The sequence below is a fragment of the Nansenia antarctica genome (assembly GCF_963989245.1).
Source record: "Nansenia antarctica genome assembly, chromosome: 6".
In the NCBI taxonomy this organism is placed as follows: Eukaryota; Metazoa; Chordata; class Actinopteri; order Argentiniformes; family Microstomatidae; genus Nansenia; species Nansenia antarctica.
Window position 1 is genome coordinate 56,914,961 of NC_137676.1, and position 13,419 is coordinate 56,928,379.

At 43.7% G+C, this 13,419-nt stretch overlaps 1 protein-coding gene across 1 annotated transcript in view; it reads right to left on the reverse strand.

Annotated features, from left to right (window-relative positions):
* Positions 1–10,925, reverse strand: part of coro2aa (coronin 2Aa) — a 33,016-nt gene extending 22,091 nt beyond the window's left edge. Inside the window, exon 1 of the mRNA XM_080535046.1 lies at positions 10,706–10,925. The gene's annotated coding sequence lies outside the window, so the exon portion shown is untranslated. The remainder of the gene's footprint in view (positions 1–10,705) is intronic.
* Positions 10,926–13,419: the final 2,494 nt, after the last annotated feature.

Genomic DNA, 13,419 nt, shown 5'->3' on the forward strand with positions numbered 1-13,419 from the left:
AGCCCCTGAGTCCATACTGATGCAACCCCTGGGCTGGGCCTCGCTGCCTGGACTCGTCCGTGTCTGAACACAGAACCTCACATCTCACACCTGGGTTTGGAAATGCCCTCCAGACTACTGCCTTCATGTCTCAGCCTCATCCTCTCCCTCAACCTACTGCAGCCACACCATCCCGTGGAAGTGGAACTGACACTATGGGGCCTAGAGAGTATCTACTATATGTTTTAAAAGGTTCAGTATGTTGTTTTACACCTTACGGTCCTCTCTGGCCATACTGAAAACTTGAAAGTAGGCCTACGCATTCTATATTTATTCTGATACAGGCAGAACGTGAATATACTTGTGAACAAATAAAATGTATAAAAGGTAAAATAGGTTATGTAAACACCAGTGGTTGACCGATTTTAGAAGGCGCTTTTGGGGCCAAAACAGCACTCGTCACTTAACATCCTTTCTCATGAGATCTCAATCCTTGATGGCTACCGATTTATCATGGCCATTCAGCACTATTCTTAAGCTCAAAACTACATACAGGATCTTTAACCATATAGATCCATTTGAACCATGTAAGAACACGTGGCTTCTGGGAAGAACCTTCTAGGGTATCTTGGGTAATGGATTTAAGGGTGTGCTCCATTGTGTCATTACAGGACAGGAAAATGGGAAAGTTACAGCAGTCGGCACATTCCGTAATATTCTAGGTTTAATCAACGTCTGAGTGAAGTCGTCTCGCATTGCCCCACAGAGTAATTTCGCAACCACTCTGCTTACTTTACAAGGCAACACAAGTGGTAGACAAACTAGATATGGTACATCAAGGCTACAAATGAAGTGTTGAATTTCTCTTATGGAATGTCCTTATATGGGAGAAGCTCATTCAGTGATTATGACCTCACCTGCATCACTCTGATCTGATCCCATTCCCTTGAAGGTGTTGAGTCACAGGGTGGCGTGCCTGTTCAGAGGGCCTGGCTCTAACAGGTGATTCATAAAGGCCTATGTTAAAGGAACACTTCACCAATTTATTCAAACCTTCACATTCATGAGCTCCAGCGCCATACCAGTGTCTACATATGTGGTAGCCAGTGTCTCTACACATGAATGTAGAAAATCAACATTTTCACATTATGGAAACACTGGTACGATGCTGGAGATGATGTCATAATGGGTGAAGTGTCCCTTTACCATGGCTATCAAACACATTCTTAGACACTGAGAATGCCAAAATTGTTTTGTTTATTGCCCTGCAATCAACTTGTCAGTCAATTGTTGGAATTAGGTATTTTTTGCAGGGTCAGCTATAGTCGGCACCCCTGGAGCAATTAGGGGTTACGTGATAGCTCAAGGGCACATACAGCTCACTCCTAAACATACTCACTGAATGATATCACGTTTGTTTGTTTCGTACACTGACATCAACGTTGGCAACAGTGACTCCGTGGTGTTTTTACAGCCTGGTTCTCCACAGGTACAAGCAAAGAGAAGACGTCCACACGTTCCTACGTTAAACTTAAATTAGGTGTTGGTGTAATTTCAGGAGGAGAGAGAACGCAAGAAGGCAAAGGCCTGTTACCAATCATCCAAACAACTGATGCCAATCTATAACTCCCCCTACTAAGGTAGAACCAGAAGTCGAATCCATGCCAACGAACAGTACACGCATACGAAACATTTTTTGTGTTTTGCACTTTACACATACCTCCTTTGATATAGCCTCTATTTATACATCTGTACGTAGCTCATAACTGTATATACCTCTAACTACCGTACTTGCCATACTCTACCTATCTCTATCATGTTCACTTTTTATATCATGTTTTATATCACTATTTGCACTTCTGGTTAGATGCTAAACTGCATTTCGTTGTTTGGTAATTGTACTCAGACAATAAAGTTCAATTTAATCTAAAAGAAATCTAAACTGAAGATTTCAAATGAAGACATCATCTTATCATACAGTACAATCAGCTGCCTGTGGGCCACGCCTCTGTCATTTCACACTCATCCTTTATGTATTATGCAAACAGCCCTTGCTGACTAGATATGGAGGCTCAACCCCCCCCCCCCCTCCACCAACCACTCCCCCCTCCACCAACCTCTCCCTAGCATTACGACAAATATCAGACAAGCCTGTGAAACTCGATACTAAATCAATCCCTTTTATTGACTTCCAGTAATAGCCCGTCTCGTCCTGCAGCAGGCCGTAGGGGGGGGGGGGGGGGGGGGGGTGTATTGCACATATCAGATAATGACTACATCATTACTATCAGGAAGGAGGCCAAGTCAGTATGCAGGGGTGGGGATGGGAGGGGGAGGGGGAGGGGGTGGTGTCATGAAGGGGTGGGGTCAACCTGAGAACACAGTGTAACACGTCAAATAAGATAGGAAAGGCCCGCGGGTCCATGTGCCCATCAGGGACTCGTGGAATAATTCCAGTAAAGCGCCCTTGTTGATTATTGAACCAAACCCTGTTACACTAGAGACTTCACCTCGGGTACCGGGCAGGCTTACAAGGTTTTTTTTCACAGCCATTACTGTACCGGAGGTAAAGAAAGTAGTGAGTTGTACGGTAATTAAGGATATCATGTAACAGGGCAGAGATAGGCGTGATGTTCAGCTCTTACCTCTAGAGGGATTTCCTTTATCCAGTTAATGCCATTAATTATGGCATTTAATTATGACACAGTCAGGCTGTTATTGAGACAGGAAAGGAGGGGAGGGAGAGAGAGAAGAGAGAGAGCCCTTGTAGCGATAGCCCCTGGCAGCCTTTTACACTCTATTAGCTACTACTCAGGAAACGCTATCTGTTAAATGAATGTGTGTGTGTGTGTGTGTGTGTGTCCCATTCCCTACGGAATTGACTTAGTTCTTCATTGAAGTGTAACATGAATATTCAAATACAAAACGAGCCGAGATGCGATCAATTATTCAGGAGAGATACAAATCATAAGGAGCAGAGCCAAAGCCAGTAGCCATATGAGGAGGCCACATCATCATCACAGCGTTCCACACGAGGACCATCAACAGCCAAGGACAGCCATCTGAACCATAGCAACCGTCACCAAGGTGAGCTTCACTTTCAAAGCCACCAGGGGATAAGGTTTTCCTGCACACGGGCTCACCCTCTCTACCGCTTAAAACAACAGCAGCAACACAGGATCCTCGTGTGTAGACGCTGTTATCAGACCGGACCAACTGATGCTCACGCTAATCAGATCTCTTCCATTAGCTAACTGCATTAGCCATACTACTAACGTTCTACAGTATGCACTTGCCGTTTGCTGAGTAGTCGAGCTAATGTGAATGCATTAGCCTGGAGGCTTCTGGGGGGGCGTGGTACTCCTTCTGCAAACTGCTGCTATGCTTCTCTAGATGCTTCTCCGTGTCCTTGAGGACTAATTGGAGATCAGCACTCTCTGCCTTGACGGTCATAACCCTAGAGCTGACTCTGGAACAGCTGCGAAGGCTGTACGGCCCCAGCATCACTGTGTCCTCCTAACAGTGGAACCAGGCCTTCCAGTCCAGGGGTGTATTCCATCAACATCGCTAAAGGAAAATCCAGGCTTATTTTGATGAATCTCACAAGACAAAAATAAGCCTGGATTTTCCTTTAGCGACATTGACGGAATACCCCCCCAGATGTCAGGGAACGGTTCACACATTGGTTTGACAGTCTTTTTTCTGAGGTAGTACACCATTAGGACCACTTAAGACCCTCTGGGGTCGATACAGCGCTGAGGAACACACAGCGGGGGGAGGGGGCGGGGAAAGAGCCCTCTTCTCCTCCTCCTAATGAATAATGGATGACAGAAGGGTCTGTTCTGATCAGTGACCCTGACTGCCTGTCGCCCGTGACCTTCAGACTCACTCTGCAGGGAAACAATGTACTGAAGACTAGGATCAATGTCAAGGAGAATCATTCACTGATGCCTTTCGTCAATCGAAACAAGAACAACCCCGAGCAATCCATCTGGAATCAATCCCCTGATCAATCCTCCTTAACAAATTAGAAATCAGTAGATGTCACAGAAATCTATAATTTAGTGTAGGCACGGAACGCGACAACTCCATAGCAACGCGAGGTGGGTGAAGAACGCGTAACTAGGTCAAGTTGTTGTTTTCTGGCTTCTTGAGAGTCAATAGCCTCTGTTGGTTAGCAACCGTCAGGAAGTACTTGAAAAGATTACATTAGATTAGATTGGATTAGATTCAATGTTTCGTACAACGAAATGTATTTTTTACTGTAGGCACAGGGTCAGCCATAGTCAGCGCCCCTAGAGCAATTAGGTGTTAAGTGCCTTGCTCAAGGGCACAACGGCAGTGGTGGGCACCTTAGATATGATGCCAACAACCCTCCAGTCATCAGCTCACATGCAGCTCCCTCCTGAGGCGGGGATCGAACCAGCAACCTTCCGATGGCTAGCCTGCCTCTCTAACCTCTAGGATACCTGCCGAAAAGCTCAGTTCACCATGTCTTAATGGGCTGATCTAGTTCACATATTCCTCTCTGGGGCAATAATTTGCATTTCTCCACAGCCTGGAAAACTGGTTGGGATTGGGAATACCATCGAGTGTGGGATTGGAGCTAAGTAAATCCGAGCACTCTCCTTTTCCCCAGTAATCCCTGGATGGATCAGTGCAGCACTGCCCCACATAATCTGGAAGAGCTGGACAGCTGTCAGAAACGTGCAAGACAGCAGCCTCCACTACGGACGGCTGGTTATGATCAAACCACACACACACACACAACCAAACTGTCCTCTACTATTGTTATTACCATATGTGTCTTTACCGTTACATTTGGGGGGGGGGGGGGGGGGGGATTTATGAAAGTGCTCAGAAGTGTACGTGTGTGTGTGTGTGTGTGTGTGTGTGTGTGTGTGTGTGTGTGTGTGTGTGTGTGTGTGTGTGCGTGCGTGCGTGTGTGTGCGTGTACAGCAACAGTAAAGGGCTGGTTGCCCCTCTCTGTCACGTGCAGTTACATAAAAGAATTTCAGAATTTCACAGCTATTGTCAGGGAAGTAATCATAAAAAAAAAACGATATTCTCTGCAAAATGTGTAGATAAAGTGTAGGCTTCAGCTTAATTCATTAATTGGCATTTAAAGAAGGAAAATGTAAGAACACTTTTTTATTACTAAATCATTATACAAGGGGTTGTTGAAAACAAGCATTGTGATTGGCCGAGAGGGGTTCGAAGCCGTGATTTAATAAACATAATGTCACAGATAAATCATCTATTATCATATTCCTTTGTAGATTTGGGTATCAGGTTCGTTTTAAGTTTTGGGAACTATAGGCTATTTCTCAGTGCAGGGCGGAAACAACCACAATCCATCACAAAATACTTAAAGCATTGTTTTCTTGACACAATTTATGTATTTCCTGTGTATCCGGTACAGAAGCAAAAATGCCAGAGGGACTACAGTTTATCATCAATATCTTGGACATTATTTCTTAAATAACCAATCCAAATAATGATAAACCAATTTCCTTAACACTATTAACCTTCTTCAGAGAAAACATCAATCAATCCAAGCAAGTCAAGAACATCCCCAAGACCTCTCTCCTACAGATACTGTATATGATAAATATAAATATATTTATAATATAAATCACAAGCCTAAGACCTCTCTCCTGCAGATGTATAAATCAGGGCACTCGAACCATCGTCCGGGGGAGACTAGAGAGTGGGGCATAATCTGATCTTTGTGAGAATAGCGCCAGTCCAGAGTACACTGTAGATTTATGGGGTATTTATGGGTTCTATGACAGAGCCAGAGGGGAGAGTGTGAGTGTGAGTGTGAGTGTGTGTGTGTGTGTGTGTGTGTGTGTCTCAGGGGGGCGGGGGGGTTAAAGTCACAGGGAGTGATGAAATCACCTGAGCCCATGATGTGAGACGGGGATCTGAGACATCATCAGTGAAGAATGCCATAGGGGCGAAGGGTAAGGAGGGGCAGGGGGAGAAACTAATAACCCCCTCTGAGTTCTCTGGAGAAACTACCTGCAGGCCACAGGGGGTACGGGGGGGGGGGCATCAGTCTGTGCCAAATTTGAAGTCACAAGTCTCCACTGAAACGAATGAATGGATGGATGTGGTATCTATGACAGCGAGGCAACCAAGGAGATGAAACGAGGTGACATCATTCCCCTAAGGCACTTTTACTGTGTGATTCAAACGTAACAAACACAAACACACACACTCTGACGACGGTCGTCAACCACTATGACTAGAAGGGGGATGATGAAGCGCGCTGGACTGAGGAACAGCATAGGCACAGCACAGCACATAATAGCGATTTTTTTGTTATGCTTGTTGTAAATAAAAGTTCTATGATGCATTGAAATGACATTAAACTAAGATAATACGATGGTTATCATATTTTTTCAAATCTTTATTAATAAGTTATTACAGAAACAGTAAGTGACATTTTCCGAGAGCGAAATCTGTTGTGGTATTTAAAAATGGCGGTTAGCGATGAAATCTATGAACATGGGATGACGATTTCCATTGACCAATCAACGGTGTGCAGCGTCACACGTCACACGCAGCCTGGCAAAAAAGTACCTTTCGCTCCTGTAGTTCCTGGTCGCGAAGGGTAGCTAAAACGGCCCGGTTCGGCTCGCTTCGGCCCAGCTCGGTTGGCAATGGAGAAAGGATAATAAACAGGGCCGGCACGGCTCGGCTCGAGTTGGCCCGGTAGTGGAAAAGCGCCATAATTGACCACGTCCAGGTCAAGTAGCTAGGCAACTTTTCCTCAATGAAGGGACAATTGTCCATGTGGAACATACAGTACATAGGACCCAGATTAAGGTGAGGCTTAAGACCTATTCTCATGGGACTAGTATTATCTACCTCATGTGATTTAGAAATTACTCCCCCACGTCTGTGTTTTTATGCAAAGTCTGTATTTTACTGACATTATCCCCGGATATGATGTCATGGCTCTATGTAACATAGATATGCAACAAGATATGTTACAACATATATAACAAGCCATGCATGTCACCAATCTCATCATCTTTCAAGATTTCGCTCTGGATTTGTGCTTGCTCTTTCTGCGAATGGGTCGCCATTCTGTGTAGTGAGATGAACCTCCTGAATTTGCTCCCAACATGCTGTCAAAAGTTTCATTTATAACTTTGACCGCAGCAGATTAACCGTGGCAGAAAAAAGGCGCAGAGAAAACTAAAAACATAGCAAACAACCCCAGATCACAAATATGCTGATTCGCACTGTACTCATATTATCACAGGACCTCTGTGTTTGGTGAAACATGGTATAATTTGCGATGGAACTTTTACTTTACAAATTACGGACGTATACGAACAGATTCACACGGGATTAAGATCACAGACAACCTCCGCAAATATTACAAATTACTAGAGGTCCCCAGGTAATACTAGTCCTGTGCGAATAGGGCTTTAGACTCAATTAAGTACAGAAGATATGCGGTTCCCAATCAACCCCATATGGACAACTGACCAGGTGGTCTGGACTGTGTCGGACCATGTTACACAACCAGGACATGCCTTAATAGGTTTCCCCACCTCGCCGCTGATTGCGGGCAGCATTCCATGGAAGTGCTATCCACTTCATACATTCTTCAGATTGTATGAACGGCTGTGTGTGCGTGTGCGTGTGTGTGTGTGTGTGTGAGAGGAACACATCCTGACTTCAGCAATTTCTCAACAAATATCAATGTACTGTATCAGCCAGAGAAATACCACTTAGTCAAGTGTCCTTCTGAATTCACCAATAAGAGCTCACCAATTCCGATTCCATTCTGTGTTACTCAACAGTGATAGGCCTACATGATATGTTTATCAGCCAACCAACAGCCCCACAGCCCTTAGGTTCAAGGGCATGTTTGGACAAGACCACACCTCCAATCAAGACAGCTCTTAACAGAGAGGACTTTGATACTTGGTACACACAATAACACTGCTGTATGGTCCTGGTATTGATTTAAGGTCAACAGCAGGCTATCCTGTCTGAAACAGGGAGTTGTGAGTTATTTACATCATTGTGATGTACTTTAGACTTTACTCTAGGATTGACATGAAAAGGATATAGAGCTGGCTGGAGTCTGAGGTTTGATGTCATCAAGTGAAGCCACGTATACACTACACCTACATACAGCTGTCAGCCATTTCTTTAGTGCTTAATCCTGTCAAGCTCACATACATTCCTGTTATGAATGCGAGCGACTACCGAAGTTAATAAGTACTCAAGAATTGACTCCAGTAATTATGCAAATTAGCACGACTGTGTGCGTGTGTGTGTGTACGACAATCACAGTCGACTACTCTGTGACACATCCACAGAACTCTTTGATCTGACTGCATACAGAATGAGAACAGGAGTGACTCTTTTGGTTGTCGAGCCAAAAGTTGGTAGTGTGGCCCAAGTATCCCGGCGAGTTCTGTTTGATCACAGTAATCAATGTTCTTTGGCTGCACCTGGTGCTAAACTGAGGTGGCAAAGAGTGAAACAAGATGGGTTCATTTGATCCTGTCTATAGGCCTATACTCTAGCCTTCCAAATACAGTCAAATGTGTATGAGCTAGACATCCATCGTTGGCTAAAACCTGACCGCATTTTTGGTCAACAAATCAGCTCCAACTGCTGGTCGAATGAACCAAGATTTCGTTGGAACATGCACATTATGTGTTGACATGTTGACTTTAAGATATACATACTGTACATTACGCTACCTTAACTGTACATAGCTTACTGCTATCCATCTCTTGTATATAGCTCTACTTCCTCTTCTCACTATCATGTTTTATATCACTATTTGCACTTCTGGTTAGATGCTAAACTGCATTTCGTTGTCTGGTACTTGTACTCTGCAATGACAAGAAAGTTCTAAAATTTCAATTCAAACCTTTATTTAAACTCGTAAGTTACTGAGGTTGCCCTCATTTACAGTAGCAACGAGTGCTACTGTATGAATGAATGAATGAATGAATGAATGAAAGCATTTATTTCGAACATGTGTAGAGAGAAATAGTTATAACAACAAAAGACAAAACAAAAACAAGAAAAAAAAAAAAAAACTGAAAAAAAAAAACTATTTACTTCACATGTCCGAAAAGGAGTAGGAAGAAGCATAAGCTTATTTAATCCTACCCCTTCTCCAATAAACAGAGATTAATAATTAATAATCAGCAGTTGACTTCAATATACCGTATATACTATTTTTATTTTTTATTTTTTATTAAATCAAATTTATTTACATGCATGTACATGTCACTGTAAATGAAAATGTTCTACAGACTACAGGCCTAATTTCTAATACTGCTGCTACTACTGCTACAGTCGCAACATGATAGATCCACAGTACATATACCTACATACATAAAGTGTAACAAGCAAAGTAAATAACCGCACTGCTGGAGTCACAACCCTGTGACACACAGTTCAAGAAAGGGAGGTGTGAAATGTGGAGAATCTCGGCTGTGTTAACAGCTTGTGTAAGAACATGACTCAGATCTAGGCCGGCGTCTTGTGGCCTGGTCTAGCTTTAAAGTTTAAACCAACGGTGACACAGATTTCAATGAGACTAAGAAAGAAGTGGTAGAAGCTTATCTTCATACACCCAAAACCCCTCCATTATTACCTGGGATACTGGTATTGGAAGTTGCACAATGGCTGCTGTAAAGACAGCTGTTAAAGTGCTCCTGATCTTCATTTGACACCCTGGAGGTCAACATTGGTTATAAGGGATGGATAAGATGGCTTCTACTGAGACTTGCACAGTTTCTCCAATCCAAAAGTGTCTTTCACAAACAAACATCAATAACTTTCATTTTCCTAATGCTTTATTTGGCAAGTGTTTCGTCATGGGCTGTAACTGTAAGACAATAAACTGATACCCACAGAGTTGCTTACCTCGCCAACACCTCTAATCTTATCAACGCTGTAACACTTTTACCAAATTACAGAGCAGCCAGTAAGGACATTTATGATACCATTCTCTTGGGATGTTTCATAAACAACCTCCAAATGTGATGGAAGGCAGACAGCTAGTGTGGTTTCTATTGTACTTCAAATAAATACTGAAGTGCACTTGTGTTAAAACAAGTGGAGACTTGTTTACTGTGCCATGCCTTCCAAACCAGCAGAAGAGAAGAGAGATGTGTATGTGTATCCATCATCATCACCCCTGAATACGTGTTGAGCGTTTGGCTCGGGTCATTGAACCCCTAGGCTACTTCAAAACGGTTGTCCTCTTCAGTTTGTGGACGTCAACTGTCTCCCAAAATACAGGCAGCAACAATGGACACACCATCTGCTGCACTTGTGAGGTATCATTAGTACAGTAAAACGCCCTGAAAGTGATCTCTCCCTACTGGCAAGCCGTCACAGCAAGCCAGCCCGCTGTTCAATAACCGCCTGCTGAAACGCTCTAAGAGTAGGCTAGTGTGTTCTGTTCACTCTTTCATTTAACCAATCTATTTATTTGGGTCCATTTCTGCCAGAGAATGAAGGTCCACTACCACCACATGGCAGCGCTGTGGTCATAGCCACGCGGTCAGACGTCCGCAGAAATAAACCCGTCCTTCAAAACAAAACACTCGCGATGACAATGTTACATCACAACAACCACGGTCATCTTTGGAGCGCGGCACATTAGAGCGACAAAATGTTGCCACAACAATGTTGGACCGGTGGTGGATACATTGGAGCAACTTCTTACCTTCGAGATGGTTCATGCAAGATGTGTCAGGGTGGGCTGGCAGGTGGCGAGGTTCTCCAGGGTGGGAGGACAGGACGGGTGCTTCTCCTGCGGCGGGGTGGCTGAGTTCGGTTGAAATGTCTGGAGGTCGATCGGCAAAACCGTTTTTACTTGTCAGCTTGGTATATGACGGTCATACATAAATCATGACGCTCGGCTTGGTTGGGTCGGTTATCATAAGGGTCCAAAAACAGCGGTCTGTGAGAGCTCACCGGCTGCACACACACACACTCACACTCACACAGACAGACAGACACACACACACACACACACACACACACACACACACTCACACAGACACACGCACACACACTCACACAGACACAGACACACGCACACACACGCACGCACCGCAGTGATGGGGAAAAAAGAGCGCTGCGGAACAGAGAAGGGTGGAGAGATGCTCCGGCTCGGGAGGGAGAGGAGGAGGGCCCTCTCCCCGAAAGAGGTGCCTTACTACCGCTCCCTGTATCCGCTCCTCTTCCAGAGTGGTCTCCGCTTGTCGCGACGATGCTTTGTTCTGCTATGTGCAGGCTGTCGCCTTTCTGTACCCGAATAGATGCTTTCAAAGGGGACTCCTTGACTGACGCATAGAGCACGTGTGCGACAATAACCCCAGGAATCAGCGGACGGCGTTCTATTATGCGACGTATGCTGTGACCTCACGATGCCATTGTCATGTAAAACAATTACAACCAATGGTGACAATAAAGTCAAGCGCAACACACTCCTCCACAAGCATGCGTCAATGTCCTCCGTGGTCAGTGAAAGTGGCGGTGACACAGTTCAGGATCATATAGTGCAAGTAGGAATAAACAGTACAGAAGGTAATTCCCTTAAATGGGTCAATGGCAGAGATTGGCACCAGTGTCACACAACCATGACGGTCCACACAGGACACACACTATAGCCTTGCTTTTATTAGCCTTTAACTCGTGATCCCGCCACTTTTTTTGGTAAACAGCTGAAGGATGGGGTCTGGAGAAACGTTACCACTCTCAATTTTATAGACAGAGTTATGAAATCAAGGACCGACCATCCATGAGATCAACATTATAGTTTTGACCATATTTTGTAGCTATACAGTGTTTGTTTACAATCATTGTATGCGCAAACAATGAGTAAAATAAGCGTATATATTGGGTTCTGATGGGGTAAGACTAACAGTTAAGCTCATGACGCATTTATAAGTTGTATTCTTCAATAATCATAATAATGATAATAATAATCAATGGCTATGCATCATTAATTTTAAACTACAAACATTTATTAACCAATTACAGTTTGCCCTTTTATCTCAATTACACAAACAAGTGACACATTTGAGAGACGTTGTCTCCCTCTACTGGTACAGCGGCTGTACTACAGCCTACTACTGGTACCGAATTGGTGGGTTGACATCTCACCTCGATGGGAACATTTGAGACACAAAGAAGGTAATGACGGTAATCAGTATAGACTATGCACTGTCAGCAGTCTTCATAAGAACATGGACCATTATGTATATGTATTCATGTCCCTGAGATAGTGTGTAGGAAAATACACAATGACTATGGATATCATATGGCCAACATGGCTCATGATACAAGGCCTCATACATTCACCATGCTCTAATGTAGTACTTTCACATGGGGGAACAACTACTCATTGTGTGTAACATGAATAGCTCTGGTGCTCTCAGTGTACAATGTTATTCCAAGTGGCTTGTATTAAAGGTTGTAAACATTATGAATGGCGGTGTCATGTACTGCAACGGTCAATAAATCAACACACAACACTTACCTCATATGAACACATATACATGATCTCATATTTATTGGGTGTGTTATTGAGTTCCTACAATAGGAGGTTTGAGAAAACCATAAAGCGTCCATGTAGCTTCAAGGCTGGACTGACATTCAGTGCTAATGTAACGGTTCTCGCAATAGAAATACACCCCCATACTAGGTGTACTCTACTTCAATAGTTGGGGCATAAAAGATGATTTATACACTAAAGGTATAGAATATCTTCTGTAGCGAATGTCACAATATCTACTTACCTGTGTGTCTGGTAGATCAGTTGAAAGAGATATGTATTCTTTTTCATTTGTTTTTAACGGTTTCACTAAAGCAAGGGGGTCATTTCTGACTTGATTTCAATGTTTTATTTCTTGAACGTGATTTAGACGGCGTTACCTTTCCCAAATCAATGCTATCGTTTGAGGGACCGAGCCATAAGCATTGCAATATGAAGACCCAGTATAAAGCAGAGTAAAATATATTTTGAGATCTCGATAACATGTTGGCACCACTTAAAAGGATCTCTCTCACACACACACACACACACACACACACACACGCCTGGGCCTTTCCTATCTCAAAGAACAGTGCATGAGATTCAGGCTACACACTGCAATAACAGTATCAAGTTCCAAACCACGTCTGAGGATTCTGTTCTGCAGACACACAGAGAAGATGGAGGGGAGGCAGAGGGCGAAAGGTCTCTGTCAAATGGAGGAAACGTATTTACAACCGTCCATTTATGCTCTTACATGGTTTTTGCCTTCTAAATTTAGCACAGCACTTACTGTGCAGACCTGAACACTCGATCATTCTGCTACTTTCACCCTCTTAAAAACCATGGAGTAGAAAAGATAGGCCAATACTGCAGTCTCAACATATGTGTGTGTGTGT